The sequence below is a fragment of the Podarcis filfolensis genome, assembly GCF_964270895.1.
Source record: "Podarcis filfolensis genome assembly, chromosome: 6".
Taxonomy (NCBI): Eukaryota; Metazoa; Chordata; class Lepidosauria; order Squamata; family Lacertidae; genus Podarcis; species Podarcis filfolensis.
Window position 1 is genome coordinate 66,696,613 of NC_139609.1, and position 7,249 is coordinate 66,703,861.

At 43.8% G+C, this 7,249-nt stretch overlaps 1 protein-coding gene across 1 annotated transcript in view; it reads right to left on the minus strand.

Moving 5' to 3' along the window:
- Positions 1 to 7,249, minus strand: part of TNNT2 (troponin T2, cardiac type) — a 29,752-nt gene extending 22,503 nt beyond the window's left edge. Inside the window, exon 1 of the mRNA XM_083617623.1 lies at positions 6,978 to 7,249. The gene's annotated coding sequence lies outside the window, so the exon portion shown is untranslated. The remainder of the gene's footprint in view (positions 1 to 6,977) is intronic.

The window sequence follows — 7,249 nt, forward strand, 5'->3', positions numbered from 1 at the left end:
CCTGATTGATTTTTGGTTGAATCCAAGGCTGTGGCTATAGGAGAAGAAACACTATGGGGTGTTAATGCTGTGAACCCCTCCATCGTATATCATAGGGGCACCACAATTTCCACTGTATCTCATTTCAAAGGAAACACAAAGTCTGGGTAAGCACCTGGAACCAATGGAATCTCGCATTGCTCAGAGTTTGGAGTGGTGTGCAGCAATATTTAACACCTTTCATTGAGTGACTGGTGCAATGCCTATATAAGGAATCCAGAAACCAGGAAAGAAGACTTAATTTTGTCTTAGGTGACCGTTTATGAAATGCTTCTGTTGATGTGGAAGGAAGGAAGGAAGGAAGGAAGGAAATTTTCAGCATTCTCTAATGAGCTTGAAGGCTGTAAAAGCTTCTTGGACCTCAAGTGATATATAGTTGAACTAGAAAAGTGGTTGGTTTTTGTTCACTTCTAGTGTACTCTGTACATAGAAATTACAACATGACTTATCTTTGGAGATGAAAAGTTACTGACAAAGCGTATTCTCATTCATGGAGAGCATGCGTTGCAGTGGCGGCTGACAGCCTACCCCTCTGTTGCTGGGCGGGATTGTCTAGATGGCCATAGGCAGTGATTGGGCTGTTGCTGGGGTAAATTTGATGTTGCCAATTTTGTGGGTTGGACCAAAGGTATTATATTCAGGGCAGCATTGAGCTTTCTCTTTTGCTGCGTCCACCAGATCACCCGCCCACCCTACCTAATTTTAGGGCTTGTGCGTTGACCTTGCTATGCCTGTCATGGGGTCGCCTGCCGTTGGGGCAGGGGCCTGGTAGGAATTTTGTCCATTTGGCTGATTGGCTGGTGCCATTTGGTTTTTGCCTACTGCGTAGCAAATCGTCACAACTTTTAAGGTTGTGGTTAGGCATTGGTTAAAAATTTGGTTGGGGGAGGGGTAAGGATTGGCTGTGCCTGCCCCTCCAATGCTGCTACTGCAAGGGAATTCCGTTAAAGGAATCCAGGGGCTCGCCATGCTTTCGTCCAAATCCCTGGTCTGGGGCTTGGGCCTTGCAAGCCCCTGGGAGCATGGAGGGAGAGGTGAGGGCCTGGGGCTCAGCTCCATTTTCTCCCCAATATTGTTTTCCCTTACTGGCTTTCGCTGGAATCCGGAAGTCAGTTTTGTCCCTGGGGGAGGCCAGATAGTCCTAACCAATGCCTAAGCAACCACTCACATTTATGTATTTTAAATCTTAAACAAAAATTCTGTGTGAATTGTGTTTTATTTGAGGGGTGGCCTGGGGACCTCGACATGCAAGAAGTGGAATGATTAAGCTTTCAGGAAAACAGCAGCGCCATCTATGCCTAAAAGTCACAGTTTCTTGCTGGAAGCTGTTCCATCTTGGCTCAGATTTGGAAATGTTGACTTGCTGATATACCACTACAGTGGAGCTTCCATTCTCTTCCATGGCTCTGTTGCTTAGCAACAAAATCCTCCTAAAATAGGTGGCAAGAGATTAGCAACAGCATCACCCAACACTGATAACCAAGAGCAAGCCCAATGTGAGATAGAGCAGGGTACACAGTGTTGAGAATTAGGCCTGTTTCAAAGGAAGTAAGAGATATGTGGAGAGTGTCACAAAGATAAGGAAATAAAAAAATATATCTGGAGCAGAAGGTTCTGAGGTTATCCCCTTTTCTGCTGTTCCCTTTTATGAAGAGTAAATTCATTTGCTCTTTTCTTCCTTACACATCTTCAAAGGGGAAAGTGATAGGGATAATTTCGTAGCTATATAGCTTAGCAGAATCCATTTATCTGTCTTTTCTTTCTTTCTTTTTTTTCTTTTTCAGTTGTGTTTTTCTCTATATCAAGGAACCCAAACGAGTTACAGGTTGGTGTTTTGTTTTTTAAAAAACAAGGACCTTAAACTAAAAGCGATAACCTCAGTTCCTGACCTAACAGATATTCTTTAGGCAATCTCCAAGGATGTTATTAAGGCCTTCAACCACATCTCCTGTACTCCACCTTTAGAAAATGGCAACTACAGAAAGCAGAGGGCGGGGAGAGGGTTTAAATATCTATAAGCCAAATCAGCTAGGTAAGGACATTGGTCACAGTCTAACCCAAGTTAAGCACTTTTCAGCCCCACTGGTTTCGGTGGGAGAGATTTAAGCTTGTACTTAACTGTCTAGCCCAGAGAGCACATATCTTTGCTTGGGCCATGTCCTTTGGGTTTACTTTTGATAGAACTGAGAAGCAAGGTCATAACAGGTGGGGGACTTGTTCAACTCTCCTTTTAATATCTGTTTTAAAATAATGTTTCTAGTCCTTTTGAATGCAGAGAAAAGGCAGTAAATAGTGTAGCCATCCTTAGTATTTTTTCTCATATGTGTTTCATATTACATTAGCAATCTGGAGAGCAGCAACAGCTCGGAAACAATTTTACAAGGACAGGAAGAACACCACAAACAGAATAATTGTCACACACAGGAGGAATAAGGATATACTTTGAATGGTTCGCCTATAGATTTATAAATCATTAATGTGTCAAGATGAATGGATGTTGTTAATATTGCAGTTGTTGTATAAGGGATTGTTATTCTGAATGGAATGTCATTGAGACGAATAAGATTTTGGAACACAGAAACAAAGTAAATCATCAAAGCATCAATTCTAGCATGCAGCAGGCCACCTAAATTATATAAGTTGGCATCTGAATTATTGGGATTAGTAAGTGCATTATAATTTGTCACTGTTATAATAAGGCTACCATTGGATTATTGTAATTGAAAACTAATAAAAATTATTGTCAACATATTACCTTAGCAATCATTACAATAACCTTGTAAGATAGACAACTTTACATTGATGCTGAGGGCCACAGCAGACATTGTTGTTTATATGTAGGGCATGGGTGGAGAGTGGGACCACATCGACCTCTCCATACCCCATTGCTGCTGCTGTGCACCCTGCTTCCTGGACATCCACATGTTCAACACAATGTTTACAAAAGAGATGTCTGTGCAAGACTGTCATGTGATCAGGAATCCTGATCACCCAGGGCTATGGAGTGTATGGAAACCTACACTTATTTCAGCTGTCTGTGCATATATAGGTATCTCCTTAGCAGATATCACACCTGCACAAATGTCGAGGGGGTGTATGATGGGTGGGGTCTGGAAGCACAGACCTGGTCCCCATTTGTGCATTTAGCCCAAGACATGAACAGCAACATCCCCAAAAGTGCAGGCTTGTTTATAAGGGCTGGCTCATACATGCAAGCTGATCAGCTGATGATCTCAACCTCAAGTAGGGACCTGAAGTTCAAACACTGCAGGTGGAACATCACCAGTGCATTTCATTGGAGTCAGTTCAGACATACAACTTCAAGGGATAATAAATCCCGAGATGGTGCATTGCACAGACTTCTGTAAACCCAGTGTAAATGACTTCATTCACCATAAAGTTGGTTTACACCTGTGCTAAGATACCAATGTGAGGACACTTATCTCTTAGCTAAGCACGGACAGTACTAACATGGGGTGAGGGTGGCAAGTATCTGCCCTTGACACCAGCGGTGGAGCAAGCCGATGCCCTGCGCATGCCGTGGGGGGGCGGGGCCAGCCACCCGTGGGGCGGGGCCAGCCGAGGCAGGACGCTCCACGAGGCCTCCGAGGAGTCTGCCTGCCTCCTCCCACTCAGCCGCCCTACAGTTGGGGGGAGGCAGCGGGCGGACCTTTGGGCAGCGCAGAGCCTGCGGGCACCCAAGCCACCACGTCACTCACAGGAGAGACGCATGGCTCAGGCATGCTTCAGGACCCAAGGTGAGTGCCGTCTGGCAGTTTGTCACCCCCCTCAGTGGTGACACCCAGAGCGGACTGCCCCCCCTTCCTCCACCGCTGCTTGACACACAGCTTGACCCCACCCAACCCTCTTTTCTGCACTTCAAGGAAAGGTGTTTTTCAAATTGTCAGAGTGCTTTTCCTTTCTGATCCTCAATCAATTATACTGGAGTAGAAATATATAAAGATAAGGGTTTGCACTGTGAACTTTGGCTTGAAGAACACATTTGGAGATTCATGGAATTTGTGGCATAAATGTGGCTTTAAACCTGTCATGGACACTAAATTCATGCACAATAACAAGAAGGGATGAGGGATGAGTGAATCCTAATCAAAGAATTTCATTTTGCAGCTTAGGCTTTGTGGTTTTAAGGGTGCCACCTCATCTATGCATTGTTCCACTTGCAAGACTAAAGATGGCTTGAGGATTGCCTCCCTTTAGCAACCTAATTTCCCCCTTTTGTGCTCACCACAATGTTTTCTGTTCTGGTTCCATCACTGTAACCTTTGCTTGTAACCTCCTCTATAAGTGCTGTTATGTTTACAAACGACTGAGATATCAAAGGGTGATGGGCATGGAAACTTGCCTTTAAGGAATCTCTTGGTTCCCTTCCCTTCCAAGAACAATTCATTAAGCCTGGATTCCAAGCTTTGTATCCATCACTAAAATAGAGGCCTCCATAATCCTCAGTAGATTCCCCAGTCATTTCCCCCCTGAGTTTCATGTTTAAAGCCAGGTTCTTCCTGGGCTGCATGTTTCCACCTGACACTGTACATCAGTGTGAGCCTTGCCCAGACCTTGCCCAGTAGTCTTGGCTGCTCAAAACATTCCTGAGTCTCGGCAAAAGCTCTCAGCAAATCCAGCCTGCCCATTTCAAGTTTGAAGCAAATCCCCAAACTAAGTGAAACTGGAGGGGTTTGGTAGGGAGGTTCTGCACAGCGCTACAAATAACTCCCATGTGTCAGGCCATCTGTTCCCTGCCATACCTCCATGTTTCTCTTTTCTGCCTAGGGACAGAGCATCAAAGCATGTATTATTTGAGCCATGTACAACAGCTGTATGATAGCAGAATCAAGGATCCCACTGCCTCCGTTCACAAAATGATTTTGCAAGAGATAAAGGGAGAAAAGTTGCAATAACATCTAAAGCCCAACTTGTCTTGGGAGTCTTGCACATATTTGAATCTTACATGTATATTCAAATATCCTGTATATTACATGAGAGACCACTGCAAACAGAGATCCTTATTCCTCCATAGAGTGGTGATAACATTGGCTTCACAGCAAATGCTGGCTTGTCTACAACATTATTGAGGAAAGAACACACACACACACACACACACACACACACACACACGAGTATTGCAAAATGTAGATTGATCCAGAATGTGCAAATCAGGCTAGTTTGCTTATAAATGCAGACCCAATGAAATTCTCAAGCATCCCTACTCCAAGACCAGGCTAACTTTAACAATGATGAACCAGGATCTACAGATAAAAAATTGGACACCTCATTGTCTAGATCAGGGGTGGAGAACTAGAAGCACTCCAGATGTTGTTGTTGTTGGACTCCAACTCCCATCAGCCCCAGCCAGAATGGCCAGTGATTAGGAATGATGGGAGTTGTAGTCTGGCAACATCTGGAGGATTGCTGGTTCCCCACCCATGCTCTAGATGGAGGGGTGAATTCAAGAGAGTCATGCAGTCAAGATTATAAAAGGAATCTGACACAGGCTATTAACAAAGCTGGCTCATACTGTTGGGAATTGGAATCTAATAACATCTGGAGAGAGCCACATCTTCCCCATCCCTGACTTATTAGATGCTAACATGGGTTTTGAAGGCAAGTTATTTGTTGTTAGCTTCTATAGTCTTGGGTGCCTTGACTCTATTCCCTCCTTAGTTCCCTTTGAGCTGCCACAAGCAGATGCCCCCTCATTATCTTTCTAGGCATTTCAGTCTCTCAGATACCCTATCCTCTCACCAGGTGCTAAGAAATGCATCCAGCATCTATTAAGCAGTGCAATCTTATACGCATTTACTCTGCAGTAAGTCCCTGTGTGTTCATTGAGGCTGACTCCCTTGTAAATGTGTGTAGGATTGTAGCCCTAAAGCATGTAGGAATTCTTTCCACAGGTTCAGATTCTAGACAGGAGGACCAGGTGAATCCATATTGTATAACGTTTTGATAAAACTTCAGATCTCACTTTAGACCCAACTATTTTAATAAAGCAAAACTCCTAGAAGCCCACATATGTTTACACTCAGCTGGCAATTTTTACCCACAAAGTATTAAACAGACAAGTTATCAGCTGTAAACCGCGATGAACAAAATATGAATTTGCAAAAAACTGAAACCACAATAAGATTTAATGAAATGAACAGTAACTTTTCATTTATCTAATGCAGCTCCAATTAAAAATGCCAAGCTGTTTAGTTAAAAATGAAGCCTAATTCAGTGAGGTTACAAACTGCATTCATGACATAGTTTTGTACTATGCAAAGGACATTAAGGAAACCTGAGTATGATTCAGAATACATATACATTTCTGCTACAACTATGAGCTCCCCCTGCTCAAACTGTGTGCTGAGTGGTCTACAAAATTCCACCAGAGGTGCTTTTTACACTCTGCTTTGCAAAACAAAACCCAAAACACAGATCTAGTCATTGTCTAGATGCTACACTGATACCCGCCATACTTTAGATTTTCTTTTTGTAAATGTGCCATTAGGCAAACCAGTTTTGCCCTGAATAACTCTATTATACTTCTAGTTCTATCTCCTGAATTCTGTCCCCTTCTCATCCCTGCACTTTCCATATGTATTTTATGCATGAACTGATGCATGTCTTGTTTTGCATTCCATCACCTTCCAACGGCATATTTGCATGCAGGGCTCAATTCTTTCTTTCTCCATCCTGATGTAGAGCAGAGGGTAGCTTCTCTACAAGGAATTATTTGCTATGGGTGTTTGAAACCAATAAGTATGTGGGGGCTCAGAAACTGTGCCCCCATTGAGAATGGGAGGGGGGAGGAAAGGATTTTGTCCAATATCAATTAATATCCTCTCTCCCACAAGGTTTCATACAGACAATTCCCAGGTATATCCTATGCCCTGGCTAACTTCAGAATGAGGAATGTTATCTAAGCTTGAATCCCTTACCTCTTGTGCAGAGAACAGGTGAGAGTCCTTCCAGTGGAGACAAGGGCAGTGTCTGAGAAATGCAACTAAAAAGAGTGAGGCTTTAACAAGGCCACTCCACCCCAGGCTGCCACCCCCGGGCCGGGTGCCTGATTGGAGGAATGCCAGCAGGGAACAGCTTGGAATGCTAAGCTTTGCTGCTATTTTGGCAGTGTCAGCTGAAGCCTCTTGTGCAACTCTTTTCTTCCCCTCCCCAGAGCCCATATAAGCCCTTGCTATTGTATGGCCTCAGA